The sequence below is a fragment of the Camellia sinensis genome, chromosome 6 (genome assembly GCF_055761805.1).
Source record: "Camellia sinensis isolate YWXY chromosome 6, ASM5576180v1, whole genome shotgun sequence".
Classification (NCBI taxonomy): domain Eukaryota; kingdom Viridiplantae; phylum Streptophyta; class Magnoliopsida; order Ericales; family Theaceae; genus Camellia; species Camellia sinensis.
Genome location: NC_138966.1, coordinates 16,345,151 through 16,362,479, shown reverse-complemented (window position 1 = coordinate 16,362,479; position 17,329 = coordinate 16,345,151). Strand labels below are relative to the sequence as shown.

At 37.5% G+C, this 17,329-nt stretch overlaps 2 pseudogenes; one reads left to right on the top strand and one right to left on the bottom strand.

Annotated features, from left to right (window-relative positions):
- The window catches only part of LOC114284526 (putative UDP-rhamnose:rhamnosyltransferase 1), a 28,695-nt pseudogene extending 12,981 nt beyond the window's left edge, over positions 1–15,714 (top strand).
- Positions 15,715–16,072: 358 nt separating this feature from the next.
- LOC114284538 (putative UDP-rhamnose:rhamnosyltransferase 1 pseudogene) lies at positions 16,073–16,701 on the bottom strand (annotated as a pseudogene).
- Between the last annotated feature and the right edge of the window lie 628 nt (positions 16,702–17,329).

Genomic DNA, 17,329 nt, shown 5'->3' with positions numbered 1-17,329 from the left:
TATCAATTTAGTTGTAACACAGTTGACAAATGCTCGACTCTTTCCATCACAAACAATTTACCCTCTTTCCTGATTTCATGTCAAAACAATAAGAAAATCTTTCGAGTAAAGAGTTCAGCTGCATGTTTCTCCAAACTTCTCAATGGCATAGTCAAAGCCAAGAAACTATTCTCTGTTTTAGATTTTGTTTCTAAATCATTAACACGCATCCTAGCAAGAGCCCTATCATATTGTGCTACAAATTTGTACAGCCCAACCTTTTGTTCTAGGAACATATTGAAATATGCATTCATACCCTCGACACGTTGAGTGCTCCTCATCCCAACAAATATGTGACCACGGAGATATGCCTCAGCCCACTTATCACACTTGCGATAAATCTCCAACACCCAATTATTGTTTTCCAACTTGTATTGTTTCACCATACCAACCCAGGCATTGTCAAACTCATCAATTTTACATTTCATTAACATCAACTATGCAAAATTATTTGTAAATTCTGATATGTAGACATTTGTTGAGGCATTTTTCTCCAGATGCCAACAACATAAACGATATCTGTAATTTGGAATAACTCTTTTGATTGCTGTAGACGTCCCTGAACGTCCCGGAAAAAAATCCCGTTTTGTTCATTGGGCTCACTATAGTTCAGACTCAATGTCACGGTTCTGAATCTAATCTCACAAAGTGCAATGTAAGATCGGTAAATCACCAAAGAGTCCAAATCCGGCAAATCGTTTTGAAAAACTGATTTTTAGAAAGAAGTGCCAAACATGGACTGCTTTGCCAGATACAGAGTCACCACCTAAATATTTTATTTTGGGAGAATTTAGGAAACCCTGACTCATGCCTAAGACCACGTGTCCGTCATCACCAAAGTTGCCTCGGTTCGGGAACTTGGGTATGATTGGGGAAGGTCATTTCATGAGCACCCCCACTCACCCGATCAAAGATCGGCCACTACTAAGCATGATATCTTGTTTTTGAAAACACATGTGCTCTTATTCTGGTTATTAACCTAGAATTACTATGTGATGCACACAGCATACGAGTATAGACTAGATTGCCTAAGTTGGAACAAAGCATCGCATATCCGTTTGTTTTGAAATGGATTGAAGTTTGCTACTCGCAAGTAGGCTAAAACACGGGTTTCGACGAATTATTCCAATTCAAGCAACCCAACCTTCACCCACAGGCATTCAGGCAGTTATATCACATAAGCACATAGCCTCATGGTGAGCATGCTATCATGGTAGTCACTCACACGCATGCAAGGATGCTAAAGCATAAACACTTACCGAGTACTCTGAGCCAAAGAAAGAAGATAATTAGAAAACATGCATGAATCCTAACTATGCTGAGATGCCTAATGCAACACATGCAAGAATGCAACTAAGATAGGCTCGGCTATTCTAAGATGGCATATGAGATGCTACAGGTAACATGTATCCAACTTGGAATTGAAATACGATGCAGTTAGTATGATGCGCCGAGCCCGGTGCATGCAAAATAGATGAATGGATGCAAACATACGAGCATAAGGATGCTAATTGAAACGTGCCCTAAAACTAACCATCATAAGCTGGTAAATAAAAGAGAGAAAGACGTAGGGTTGGAAGACATACATCACACACACGCATACTTATTACAACATTGCCCTCTCTCGGAGGGTCCGAATAAATAATACAGAATCAAATTAACTAATTATTACACAACACTAACTAATTAACAAATTAACTAAACTAGCATGCAAACTATGTAAAATGGGCTGCCTCAGCTCTGCTTTGAATGATAAAGGATGCATGCATGCTCGAGTCGCTTTGTCAGGAAATACATCGCGATGCCCCGGCTCGCCTTTGTTTGCAATTGATTTCAGAAACTTGCACAAAGCTCCAAGGAGATGAAACTCTACCCTGGGAATCTAGGGGGAGGCTACCGACTAGCTATAGGCATTGGAGACCACCAACCGACCACCCTTGGTGGTGAAAACCAAAAAAGGTGGTCGGCCTGCCAGAAAACCTGGTCGGCCGACCAGTTTCTTCTCCTGGTTTCTGCATTTTCTGCAACAAAGACAAGAGAGAGAGAGAGAGAGCAAGGTATTTGCAACACATGTGTGCACGACCACTCTCCCCATCATTGTATAAGCTCTAGGGAGTGTAGTCCTTGATCCTCGGGCCACCAATCACGTATCTCGATGCATGATGGTCGAGGAGTCAGATTGCACGACTCAATGTGAAATGAATGGACATATACACATAAATGCCTAAACTCCATCATGTGTTAGTCAAGAGTGTCGGTGACCGAGAATCGAGGCACGTTTCATCACTTGGAGTATGAAACATCCCTCGTTTCCCGTGTTTGGAATAACTCCTATTCCAAACACAATGCAATAAGTAGAATGGCATGCACAATGCGACCTCAAGCATGCAATCCTAAGGCGATGCAACCAAGTCATACAAACATGCAAAGGATGACGTGCAAACGTGTAAACTAGCATACGCAATGCTACGAACTAATAATGGCATACTCAATGCACATGATACTATATGTCATACACAATGCACATGTGAAGACTATCATACACAATGAAGTGAACAAGGCATGCGCAATGCAATGATCAAACATGAGACAACGCGGCATACTCAATGCTATGAACTACAATGGCATACTCGATGCAAAATGGACTTAAACCAAAATGAATAGGCCTCGGCCACACCCAAATCAGTGGCCATACATGATGAAAATGAGGCAACAAAACACATGCAAACATGCAAGATGCAAAGGCCCAAAGCCTAGGGCACAAGATACAACTGTATGAAAGCATGGAAATGATGAAATATGGCATACAACAACACATGTTCCAGGTCTAAAATGACATACAAAATGGTCCCCAATCATGCAAACAACTCATGTTATGCATGTTGAATGGCTCAAATATCGAAACTAGTGAAGTGCATTACACTAGAGGTATGCAAAGCAATGCCCAAATGAACAAACCAACCCCAAAAAATCCCTATGCAGGCCCAAAACAGTGGCAAAATGGACTTAGATGATGGCTTGAAATGCACAAAAATGAAGCTTATGCAATGGCCCATAAATGAGGTATACAAGCACAACTCTCAAACGCATTTAAAGAGTGGAAAATAAGGGAACATGGCACAAGCATAGGCTCTGAAATAACATGCTCAATGATTCCAAGACATGGAAACACCTCAAGTTAAGCATGCAAGGGGGGTCCAAAACTCAAGGCTAGGCAAGGATATTACACTACAAGTATGCATGGCAAGTATCATTCGACCAAGAGGCCTCAAAACAGAGCTAAGGCAGCCCAAAATATGAACAAAATCAGTTTGAAGTATGGCCAAAATATGCTAGAATCAATGGCCAAAACAACATGCAATGTAAGCTAGTGAGCACGGTTTACACTACAAGCATGTGAAGCATTCAAGAGGCCACTAAACTAGCCAAAGACAGAGCTATGATATGCCAAAGAACGACCAAAAATCCACTGAAACATGACCAATACATGCAAGAATGACATGCTCCTTTGATAAGCTATGAAGAGGATTATTCTACACAAGCAAGAGGCAAACATGAGGTGACTAAACTAGCCCTAGACAGAGTCTAAGAAGGTCCTAAAAGTCACTAAAAATGGCCTGAACCAAGGCTAGGAAGTACAAAAATATAGGCTTCTTGGAAAGGCCAAATATGCAAACAAACAAGGCCAAAAGAGAGAGGGTCACCCCTCTCTGATTTTGGCCCTCAAAACAGCATGCCAACCACTAAAAATCCACTAGATTTTAGTGGCTAAAAGGCCAAGCAAAGGTCAACACAAAGGCCTTAAGGCATGGCTCAAAACAAGACTAAATGAAGCATGTAAGAGGGTAGATGACCTCTAACAGGAAAATGGCCTTAAACAAACAAGAATAATGCTTAAAAATAAAGCTTTTTTTAGTTGACAACAAACCTCAAATAAGCATGCAAATGAGGCTAAGAGAAGGATCAAAATAATGCTTAAAAAGGGAGGAAATGAGTTACCCTTGAAGCTCAACAAAGACAGCAACTTCTGGACCAAAAACCCAGCTTCTTAACCTCTGAAAATGACCTCCAAGAACCTTGGGTTGATGGTGGAAGTGTTAGGCTATGAGGTGTGGTGCAAAAGGGACAAGAACAATACACTTCCTAAGCCTAAATATAGAGACAAAGAGAGAGATATGTGTATGTGTCTTAACCAAAATCTCAACCCTCACAAAGGAGGGGGAGGCCTTCCTTTATAGACAAAGGAGGCCAAAGCTTCTCAAAGAAGCTAAAAACCAATGCCAAAGATCCTCTATACACGTGTATGGAGGATGCAGTCTGTGCCTTCCAGCTGGCACAGCTGGCAATAACTCACAGAGACAAAACTGAAGGGAGCAAGCCGACCAGTTAAGGTGGTCGGCCGACCACTTCCCTTGGTCGGCTGACCAGGGTGAGTGGTCTCCCTCAAGGAAAAGTTGTCGGCCAGCCTATTTGATGGTCTCCCAACTGAATGCAAGCTAGTGGTATGGTGGCAGACCAGCAAATATGGCTCAAAAATCAAGGAGACCAGTTTCCCAACAAGAAAATTGGCTGGCAGAGAGAGAAGTGCTCTCCAAGAGAAAAGGTGGTTTCCCACCCTTTTACCACCTTCCAAACAATGAAAACAAGGTTCATACAAAAAATGAACCAACACCGATGCAAAACGAGGGTTCGGTGGGCAAAACGCACGGCCAGGTGCTCTGAAAACAGGCTATTAAGCACCAAAAGTGGCGTGTGACCACAAAGGTGGTCTCCCGGGCCACAGTGTGCCTCTAGGCAGAGGAAACAAGGCGTGTGCCAAAAACCGCGCCAAACGGAGAATTTTAAGCAGTCCCGAGCCGAGGTGCGCGGTCGACGGCTCTGAAAACCGGAAACTAGTCTCCAAACGGGAGCAGTGGCCTACAACCACGAAAAGTAGTCTACGACCACTGAGAGATGGTCTACAAGACCTCTCCCTCCCTCCGGGAAGAGAAAGCAAGACTTAGTCCGCAGACCGAGTCGAAGCACAAAGAGTCCCGAGGCCCGGAGGCAAGGCTCTCAGCCGAAACTCCGAAACCTCAAAACGAGCACAACATGTGCAATCACCGAGCGCTCTATCGATGACGTCTAAGTCTTAAGTTCGGTCAAAAATGGGGTGTCTACAATTGCCTGACGCGTTGCCCTATCACTATTTATTACAACGGAGATGGGTCTTTTACCATCCATGGCCTCCATTAACATTACCCACGTGAATGTCACTATTGTCTCATCAGGCAACAAAGCACATCCGAATATGGTTGTCAAAAAATGGTTACTTACGCCAGCTAGAATTACAAATGGCTTCTTATATGCATTTCTACGATAAGTTGTATCAACTACCTATACATTACCAAATGTAGCATAGTCCATTCGAGACCTACCATCTGCCCAGAAAATCTTGTCCAACTGGTTCTCCTTATTGACATTGTACTTGAAAAAAATAATGGATTTGCATCTACTTTCTCTGATAAGTATCCTAAGGCACACTCTGCATCCCCTTCTACAAGTTGTACTTTGCGCTTAACTTGGAATTGGTTGTGCAAATCATTGTGAATGAAGCCCACCTTCTTACTTCAAAAAAAAATAAAAAATAAAAAATAAAAAGGCCACTTTCTCATAACCCCCTGATTGATGGACCATAAAATCCATGATCTGACTCGTTTTCATACCCACATTGCGCATGGCCTTTGCTTAGTTTGGTCTGCACTTGTTACAAACCTATGCGACCAAAAAAAAGGGACACTGTGTGGTGCTGTCAAGGGATGATTTTGTTCCCCTAAAAAGTGGGTCACAACATATTTTCTAACTGCCTTGTCATAACGCACGCAAAATGTGGCACTACAAAAAAGTCCAGTTTCTGCCCTAGGAGTTCTTACCCGTTCCACACGCTGTAAATATTTCTTTTCTCTTACACCTTCCATTGAACAAACCCATTTCCTACTCTCTACAAATTTGTTGTCTCCACAAATTCTTTTTCTACTTCTTTGTACTCTAAAACCGATGACCTTAGCGTATGCATTGTAGAAAGAATAGGCATCATCCTCTGAATTGAATTTCATTTACAAAACATCTACCTTAGTAAGCATTTGTAAACTATCGTAGGTTTAGGAAGCTAACCCTTCTTCTTTTACATCGACAACAACATCCTTGCCATCCGAAGCAAATTGATCATCAATTTCACTGTTGACCTCTTTGTGCCTACAACTTTCAGGTTCATCCATCGTATCTACATAACAAATCACATATACAACATATATGTATGAACTTTAGCAAATGGCACACAAAATAACAAGAGATCATGTAGGAACTTGGGTTAGGTGGTTTATTTGAGATGTTGGGAATACGATCCAACAACTATGATGTTTCAAAAGGTCACTGAACAAAACATTGAAAGTCACCCTAAGAGTTGGGCAAACTCAAGAGAGGCCAAAGAAGAGACAGAATCTTTTAATAGATGAATGTTGCTTGTCAAGTGGAACCCACATCAGCATCACATTGAACCAATGGAGCTTATGAATCCGTGGTACAAAGGGTTCAAAGGAACCCTAGACAAAACATGATATGACATGATTTATCATGTTACTCTATAGCAAAATCCCTTCACTTCTTTGTGCAGTATTAACAGTTAAAAATATAGTTTATGGACTAACCCAATCTCGCCTTAAGTAGTTTTTCAAACACAAATATACCTTAACCAAATGCCATACATATTTTACAAATAAATATATAATGTCTTAATTAAAAAAAAAAATTAAATGTTAATAACTATGCCAAACAATATATCCTTCTTATATTGATATCCTCAAACTAGCTCATACTCATGTCACAACCTAAGAGCATGTTTGGTACAAAGGAATGGAACGAAGTTGGCATGGAATGAGAGTACAAATGAATAATAAGGTTTAATGGAATGGAATGCCAGTTCCCATTCCAATGCTTGGTTGCCAACGTGGTATGGCATATGAATATAATGATGTATCTCATCCATCATGTTTGGTATGCCTATTAAACTAACAGAATGCAATATGTATTTTTTTTTTTTCTAATAAACCACTAACAAACATATTAAAAAGTTGAAACACACAATTAATGACATAACAATAAAAAAAACTTCTCTCAAGTGTACCTCTAATAAAAATGGTTAAAATTTAATTGATTCTACATTTTTTTTCTTATATATTTTTAAAAAAAATTATGTTATTATTTAATATTATAATTTATTTTTCATTATTTGTTTGTGCCCGAGTATAGCACGGTTATTATGCTAGTATAGCTCCAAAAGAAAGCAAAACCAATGATCAATAGTAGTAATAATGAAAAAAAAATTCACCTGTGTGCTATAAATTGAAAGAAAATGAATAAAAAAGCACATCCACCAGTGCCCTGGTATCAATTAAATCAAACAAACTACAAAACCCCATCCACAAGTACCTTACTATCAATTAAAAGAAAAAAAATAAATAAACACACCCATCAATGCTCTACTATCAATTAAATGTAAATAATAAAAAAGCACACTCGTAAGTACACCATTATCAATTAAAATCAAACAAATCAACAAAAAAAAAAAAACACCCACCAGTGCCTTGCTATAAATTAAAATCAAACAAATAAATAAACACACCTGCCAGTGCTTTGCTATCAATTCAAAAAAAAAATTCAAAAACACACCTGCAAGTACCCTACTATCAACTAAAACCAAACACATAAATAAAAAAGCACATCCGCCAATACTTTGCTATCAATTATTAATTGTTAAAAGAACATGAACAAATAAGTACACCCACCTGGGCTTTGCTATCAATTAAACACAAATAATAAAAAAGCACACCTGTAAGTACCCTACTATCGATTAAAATTAAATAAATAAAAAAGCACACCGGCCAGTGCCTTGCTATAAATTAAAATTAAACAAATAAATAAGCACACCAGCTAGTGGCCTACTATCAATTCAAAGCAAATAAATTCAAAAACACACAAGCAAGTACCCTACTATCAATTAAAATGAAAAAATAAATAAAAAGCACACTCGCCAATGCTCTGCTATCAAATATCAATTATTAAAAGCAAATGAGTAAATAAGCACACCTGATAGTGCCCTACTATTAATTCAAAAAATAAATTAAAAAAAAAAACACACTTGCAAGCATCCTACTATCAATTAAAATAAACAAATAAATAATAAATTAAAAAAAGCACACTCGCCAGTGCCCTGCTATTAATTAAGAGCAAATAAATTAAAAAGTATACATGCTAATGCAACTACTAGGGAGGAAGGGATGAAGGGGATACGGCTTTACTTCTATGTTAAGATAGAGAAATTGAGGACCTATGACAAACAAAAACAGAATATCGAAACAAAGTTAGTAAAGAAGACAATATTTAAGGAAATTTATGATTATGGGGAGAAAAGAAAGAATCTATGTATGAAAATTATTATTTTGCACATATTTTGACATTAACAAACTGCATAAGCAATAACAAAGATGAAACTCTACTACCTTTATTCAAAATATCAATAACCATTACATAAACACTCAAACAAATGTACCAAAACCAACCATTTGACCACTTAAAAAAAATAAAAATAATAAAAGGAACTACAAAAAAAAATTATTTGATTAGATGGACTATTGGATTATTTGACAGAGCATAACTTGGTTAATTTCCTAGTAGTTTTCTATGTCAAAGGTAAAGCTGAATAGCTTCTAATTGGATGGACTATAGGATTATTTTTTTGATAACTCAGTATCCGACCTATTGAACTATTGGACTATTGGATTTGGATTATTATTATTGGATTTTTTGATCTTGATAGAACCTTTATGTTATGTTTGGATCATGGATTTGAGTGTAGATTTGAAAAACAAAAGGGAAAATGTGGATGAAATGTCAATGAAATATAATTAAATTTCACACACAAATCCATGATGCAAACATCATAACATTAAGGAAATATGATGGTTTCAGCATCATAGAAAGCAAAGCACATTCATATAATTTTCTTCTTCTTTTGTGCTAGTTTATTATTTTCTAAAAAAAAAATTAAAAGAAAACATAATTGTGGGAGTGTATTTTCCAAATGATTTGAGCCCTCCATATATCATAATTACATGAAGTTATATATCATAAAGTGAGTAACTATATATGACAGCAACTATGGGTTGTTGAAAAAAACATATTGACCAAAAAATTATAAATTGTTGAAAACATTGATGAAATTACAAGGGATATATGCAAGGCTAAATTATCATTTTTTATCAAAAAACAATTAGCCACGGTGGAATCCAAAAAAATGCACATTTGTTGACCAACAATAGCACATTACTCGTTTTTTTTTAAAAAAAAAATTGCAACTTTTTTTTATTTTTTTATTTTTTTATTTTTTTTAATACTGCAGTCCAATAATTGTACAATTGTGTTGCCACAATTATCCTCTTGTTGAAGGGTTTGGTTATGGTGTGCAACTTACACCTTACACCTTATACCTTACACTTACACCTTACACTTACACCTTTTGTAAAAAATTAAACCTTACACTTACACCTTTTTTGAGGTTGCACACCATGTGCAACCCACTTACACCTTACACCTTACACTTACACCTTACACTTACACCTTATACTTATACTTACACCTTACACTTACACTTTTTGTGTAAGTGGCACATGGTGTGCACTTGCACACTTAAGAAAACTCCCTTGTTGAATTCAACAACAAAAGCCAAAACTATCTATACAGATGTGGCACTCCCTCACCCACGTAGAAATTTATAGTTCCAAGTGTCTACCCAAAAAAAAAAAAAAAAAAAAAAAAAAAAAAAAAAAAAAAAGAAGAAGTTATATTTCAAATGCAAAAGTTGGCAGGCAATGCTGTCGGACGTCCTTTAAAGGTAAAATTGTTATTTTGTTATTTATTATAATATTTTATAACATATTTTTTCATAACAAGTTAAAAAATTATTTCAAATATGTATTTTTTTTTAATATTTTTTTTAATAAAAAAGTCAAAAAGGACACTTATTTAGATGAAAAATGTTAAAGATCTCAAATATTTTACCAAATGTTCTACCAAATATGTCACATGGGTGTGGGACCCACGCCATGTGAGTCTTATGTGGGTCTCACACCCATGTGAGACATTTGATAAATATTTAAGGTTTTTAGTATGAAAAATGCTTTGGAGCACTAAAAAGAGATCACTAGAGGGAGCACTAATGATGTGACAGTAGGCCCCGCCCACTTTTTATGCCTTGTTTTTATTTTTTTTATTTTTTTTTTGTCATTCCCAATGTATTAGTGCTATTAGTGATGTATTTTTTAGTGGTCTAAATCATTATTGTTTTGATATTACTCTTTTAACTTCTTTTTAACTTGAGTTAAATTTAGAAATTATTTAAGATAATATAAATAGAGTAATGTTAGAGATCCCGTAGTCAAAAAACATCTATATATGGAATGGTAGTAGTGTTCTTCTTTGTAGAGTAGATCACGCAACCACCTTAATTATGGTGTTGTTGTTGTGCCTCCCTCACCAACGGCCGGTCACGACCGGAAGCTCCATATAGTTATGTTCCTATGGCTAGCCTTTGGTCATATGATCCCATACTTAGACCTCGCCAAATTCATTGCCCAAAAGGGTCACAAGATTTCCTTTGTATCCACACCCAGAAACATCAACGCTTGCCAAAGCTACCTCCTAATTTATCTCCTTTCATACATTTTGTTGAGCTCCCGTTGCCCTGCGTCGACAACCACCTCCCTGAAAACGCAGAGGCCACCATGGACGTCCCCTTCGACCATATTCCTTACCTGAAGAAAGTGTTCGACAACTCGAGATTGGGTTGGCTGGCTTCCTTCAAGCGTCCGCACCTGACTGGATCATTTACGACTTTGCTCCTCACCGGTTGCCCCCTATCGCCACCAAACTCGGCATTTCTCGAGCCTTCTTCCTCACCATCAACGCCTGGTATGCAGCTTTCTCTGGTCCTGCATCGGCTTTGATCGACGGTTCTGATGAGAACCCGATGGAACCACAGCAGTTCACTGTCCCACCTAAGTGGGTCCAATTTCCTACCAACGTAGCCTTTCGCCTCTATGAGATAAAGCGAATCCTATCCGATGCAACAAATAATGCTTCTGGGGTTTCCGACTTGTGTCGATATGGATCGGCGGTGTTGGGGTGCGACGTCTACGCCATACGACACTATAGAGAGTTTGAGCCCCAATGGTTGACTCTCCTCCAAGATTTTCAACCCAAACCTGTAATTCCACTCGGTTTAATGCCACCAGCGGTGGTTGAAGACAGCGATGTCAACGAGACGTGGCTTTCAATCAGTGAGCGACTCAACAACCAAAACTATGGCTCTGTAGTTTAGGTAGCATTGGGGAGCGAAGCCATGCTGAGTCAAGAAGAAGTCACCGAGTTGGCTCTTGGGTTGGAGCTCTCTGGTTTGCCCTTTTTCTGGGCATTAAGGAAGCTGCCTGGTTCAAACAAGTTCGAATCGGTTGAGCTGCCGGATGGGTTCGAGGAGCGAGCCAGAAGTCGAGGGGTAGTGTGGAAGAGTTGGGCACCTCAACTGAAGATATTGGGTCATGAATCAATGAGAGGTTTCTTAACTCACTGTGGATGGAGTTCCGTGATAGAGGGACTCCTGTAATAACCCGACCCTCGTACATGTTTTCTGATATATTTTCAGTCCCTTGTCCTGCGCATTTAAATGCTGATTGTGAAATTCCATGTTAAATTAAGTTAAGTAAGTGAATCATATGGTTATGAATGTGTATCTGTTCGATAAGGAAAAAGATCTGTTACAAGTAGAATGTTTGAATCAAAAATTGAGAGCCTTAGAGGCTTGATAATCCGGAATTGATTTGACATTTGGAATCTGCATGATTTTTAAGCTATAATGAGATTTTCTATGAAATTTCAATTTGGGATGATTAAACGATTGAATTTTGTCCTTATTTGCCTTTAGATATACATATATATTTATGTTCCTTACATGTTTAAGTCAAGAACCTTGCCTAAAAATATCTCCTGGAGAGAAAAACATAGAGAAGAAGAGGGTTGAAGGGAAGAGGAGAAATTCATCAAGTAGAAGGGAGATTGAGAGGAAATTAAGAGAATCAAGCTCAAGATAAATCTAATTCATCTTGTGTAACCTTAGTCATGGAGTGGGGTAAGAATTTCCTTTTGATTCATGTCAATTAGGGTTTGTAATTGTGGCCTTGTGTGTGTGTGCTTGGGGTTAATTGATTGTTTAAATTTAACTTGAATCATCTACTGAGAATTGCATTCTACTTCTTCTATTATTAAGCTTGAATTCATTTCATGACCAAATGGTTATAGATATGTGTGTGTGTGTGTGTGTGAGAAAGTTAGAAATTCCATATAATTGGATTATGATTTATTATAATTATGAATTCAAAGTGATTAAGAACTTAAGTTGATTTATGATTAAGTTTCCATGTGATTTTGAGCTTTAGTTTGTGTTAGATTGATCGAAGTTGGGTTTTGTGTGAATTTCGGACTGGTTTTTTTGCCCAGACCGCACGAGCGGCCATGGGCACCGCACGAGCAGCCATGAAGAAGAAAAAGAGGTTTTGATTCTGCTTTTGGGCGCTCGAGTGGCCGGGTTCTTCCGCTCGAGCGGAATTGGGCCGCACGAGCGGCCAAAGTGGGTGCACGAGCGGCCGACTCTGTTTCAGCTTTTACCTTGTAACTTTGAACAAGCATATCTTTTGCATCCGGACTCCGTTTTGAGTGATTCTTGAGCCTAAAATCAATCCCCGGAAGTCTAGTTTCCAACGAAAGTGGTTTCACTCCCAAATTCTAAATACAGAAATAGTTATGTCCAAATTAGTGATGACTATTCACTTTCTGTTTATCAAGTTTGTACCGTTTTTTCGCCTGAAGCTTCCTCCTATCGATTCCTCCTATTTTATGATAACCTATGGAGGACTAATGAGTCTAGAACCACCATAGCTATTGAGTAAGGAATAAAAAGAGATTGGTTTTATTCTCATAATCTGTTATGTGCATTATGTTTGTAGGTCAAGATGAGGACATCGTTCCACCACTATCAGAGACCTACCACTGTGAGTAGTAGTATGGTAGTCATACGTTCAATTATCGTTAATGATTTTTATCGTTAATATGCTGTTCCTTGCAAGTAATTAAGTTAACAATGTATTGATTAGAAAATCTAGAGGCATTATTAAGCAGTATTACTGTTGACAAAGAAGACTAACATTCTGTTATTTGCAAGATAGCTATAGTGATTCATGATGAACAAAGGGAATGTATAAGCACTATGGAACCATGGTATTCACGTATCTCTGAAATCATTCAATCTGTAAATGTGCTTATCTCTCATTAATAATTATCAGGAATGTCCTGCTAAACTTAAGTTAACTATGTTAACTCATGTGAATGATGTAACGGCTACCATTAGTACTCTGTTAAGTACAAGTCAACTCTGGTAATATATATGAACGATCAAACAAAGGTGTATGCTTCTATATGCTATTAATAGATCAAGTGAACTACACCATTTCTTAATGAATAATTAGTTAAGACCACGGATTGTTTTATACGTTAATACCTGCTAAGCATTATGATAAACAACAGATTAACTTACGGATGACTCAACCTGAAGACAGAATTAAATATCAATGACCTTGTCATGTGACTCACGTTATGATGTAAACTGTTATGTCTTTGTTATGTGTACTGTAATGACATGATATAACAAGAAATGCTCTATGTTCTGATATGTTATGTTTTGACTTAATGAACAGTTATCCATATATGTAAAGTACTCATGACATCCGTAGCACACGGCCCTTACCCGGGGGTAATAATACTGTGGTTCAAGGATGTTACAAGTTTACGTATGTTACAAGTTCAAGTATGCACAAGTTTAGGTATGTTACAAGTTCATGTATGTTATAAGTTCTCAATATCGGGGGATTCCTTTATGGAACTAACAAGAATGCTTTATATTGATTTGTTAGCGCTAGCGAAGTGCCAAGTATAATCAAGTATGAATTCTGATTTCTATTTATGATTCAAGTATAATGCATATATATGAATTTGTTTCCGTTTATGGTTTGACATGATATGTATGGTTTGGTCTGTAAGACCTATTAATTACTGGTATGGAACAAAGTGCTATTTGGAACTAAGTGCTACATTGTGAGCCACCTCTAGAGTCCATGTGAGACACCTCTCGAATCCATGCATATATGAACTAGGCTTAAAGCCAATCTGGGCCTATGGCCATTCTATATGATCTATTAGGCCAGAGGCCATTCTGTATTTTTGGTATGGAGCAACGTGTTGTACGGAACTAAGTGCTGCAGTGCGAGTTACCTCTAGAATCCGTACGAGCCACCTCTTGAGTCCATACATATGTGAAAGTTATGAGGCTGAAAGTTGTTCTGTGAAAGTTATGAGGCCTATGTCCATTTTGTATGATCTGTAAGATCTGTTAGTATGAAACAAAGTGTTGTACGGAACTAAGTGCTGCAATGCGAGTCACCTCTAGAATCCGTGCGAGCCACCTCTTGAGCTCATACACACAAGTTCAAGGGCTCAATGCCAACACATTCAAGGGCTTAATGCCAATATGTTCAAGGGCCTATTGCCACTCTGTTCAAGGGCTTAAAGCCATTATGTTTCAAGATATTATGTTTTAAGTCATTATGTTTCAAGACTAGGCCTAAGGCCGTTATGAAACTAGTGTAGAATCAATTAACCTTATGCCCTCTTTATTTATGTATGCATTGATATGTATTATACTTCAAGTTGAGCATTGAATCATTTATGTACTATTATTCACTGAGCTTCGCTCACTTTGTGTTATGTCTGTTCTGTAGGTAATTATTTTGGAAGTCCGTCTTAACCCTTGATGCTCACCCTTCAATTGTCAACCTCAGTATGCCCAGACTCCCAAACCAAGCCCATGCATTTATGTGAAGTTTTGTTAAGATTTTGGCTTGCACTTTAATTATTTACTCAAGGTTAAAATGTATGTATATACCCCCTTCTTTACCAATGTTCGGATATACGCTCATTTATATGTATGGACATATATATAGATAAATGGCTCTCACGTATGTGATCCTGGCATGTTAGTTTTAGCTCAATGGATGTTATTCTATGTTATTTTGTAATATTAAATGCTTCCGTTCAGGCCCCATATATTATGTATATCAGGTTATGTGCTCGTATCTACATAGGTCATTCCCAAACTTTTAGGGGCGAGTTTGGGGTGTGACAACTCCAGTTTGGGAAACCACTTATTATGTTTCCGTTCACAGCAGACCAAGGTTTAAATGCAAGGGTACTCCATGAGAATAAGGTTGGGATTGAGATATCGAGAGATGAAGAAGATGGGTCCTTCACAAGGAACTCAGTGGCCGACTCAATCAGATTGGTTATGGTAGACAATAACGAGGGATTAATTTATAGGAAGAAAGCAAGAGAAATCAGTGCCCTATTTGGTGACAAGGTCCTGCATGATCAGTACATGCACAATTTTGTTGAGTATCTCTCCAAAAACAGTAGATGCGTTCATGAAGGTTGAGTTTTAAGTGGAAAACATGGTTTTAAATTGTGGTATTAGAACTTGTAAAAGGGCTGAAGTAATTGTAATTTATTTTTGTTGTATTTGGATGACCAATAAATAAATAAATAAAAAGACAATGTGTCATTTTATTTTTGATATTTTGCATTTAGATGAATAATTTGATATTTAAATCTATATAACAATGGAAGACTCTATTTGAATTCTAGTTGGGATATTTGTTCTAGAAAAAATGTTTAGTAGCTCTAAAATAAGAGCTCTAAAGGATCTCTAATTACGTGGCACTAACCCATGTGTAATTATTGTTACTTTCTATTGGTGCTTTTTATCTTCTTTTGACTTGTCAACTCATTAGAGCTCTATTTAGAACTCTTGAATTAGAGTTATGTATCATTATTCTTTGTTCTAGATGTCACCATGGACAATCAGGATTAGTTCAACCAATGGAGTTGTTAGAAATCTATAATTATAAGATATGTGTGTCACAGGTTAAATGTGGAGGATTAGAAAACAACATGATGGCATTTTATTTTCAAAGTCACCAATAATTTGTTTGCGTATGTTTTACAAGATAATGAAAATAAGCCTTTGCTTCAAATAAAATGCATATTACTTAAAAACATAATATTTGTCACTAAGAACTCCATTAACTTAAACCTTTTGTAGTTTTGTAGATGCTCGATAAATTTGTCTATATATTGGCCATGTTGAAGCTTGTCACCAAATGTAGCTCCCATCTCTCTAGCTTTATCCCTATAAACCTTTCCCTCATCGTCAGTTTTTACCAACTTCAGTGACTCAACTACTGAGTTCCGATACAATAACCTATCTTGATCATCTCTCGGTATTTCTATACCCACCTTGTTTTTCTCAAAAATCCTAGCATTCAACCCTTGCTCTACCATGACGGGCAACATAATAAGTGGATGTCCAAATTGAAGGCCCTCAATAGTTGAACTCCAACCACAGTGAGTCAAGAAACCACCCACTGAGTCATTAGCCAATATCCTCAGTTGAGGCACCCAAGTGGACATCCACTTATAGGCTCAACTCTCTTGTCATATTATTGTGAGTTGTGAGTCTAAAATTTTAGATCTCTAACAACTTCAATTAATTCTAATTACACAAGACCCACACAATTTTGTAGGGGCTTTTGGAGTATTAGGGTCCAATATTATGTGGGTCTGGGGTTCGGGGGACAAGAATTAGAGTATGGGTTTCCGCAATTCAAGTGTCAATGCCAACATCCGGGGTTTGATCTACACAAATTGTGATTTGTGAAATCAGTCAGTGATATGTCATCTCAAATTATGTAATGACTTGTCGAATCAAACAGTGACTTATCAAATCAATTAATGATCAAAAGAATCAAGTAATGACTTGACAAATTAGTGATTAATTCCTCAAATATGTCCTCTTTGAAAGAAATATATATATATTGAAAAAGGTTCCAAAATAACTTGCTCCTTGTATTATAAAAGCTTGGAAAGTACCAAATCTTCGTCAATATCCCAAGAGCACCACATAATTCTTTGTAAACAACAAACACCTTCAGTATGGAAAGGCCCAAACATACTGAAGGTTGGGTAAAGCCCATTTTATTTAGTAAAAATACCAGTAATATACCAGACTTTTTAGACCCACACCTCTGTCCAGGACACT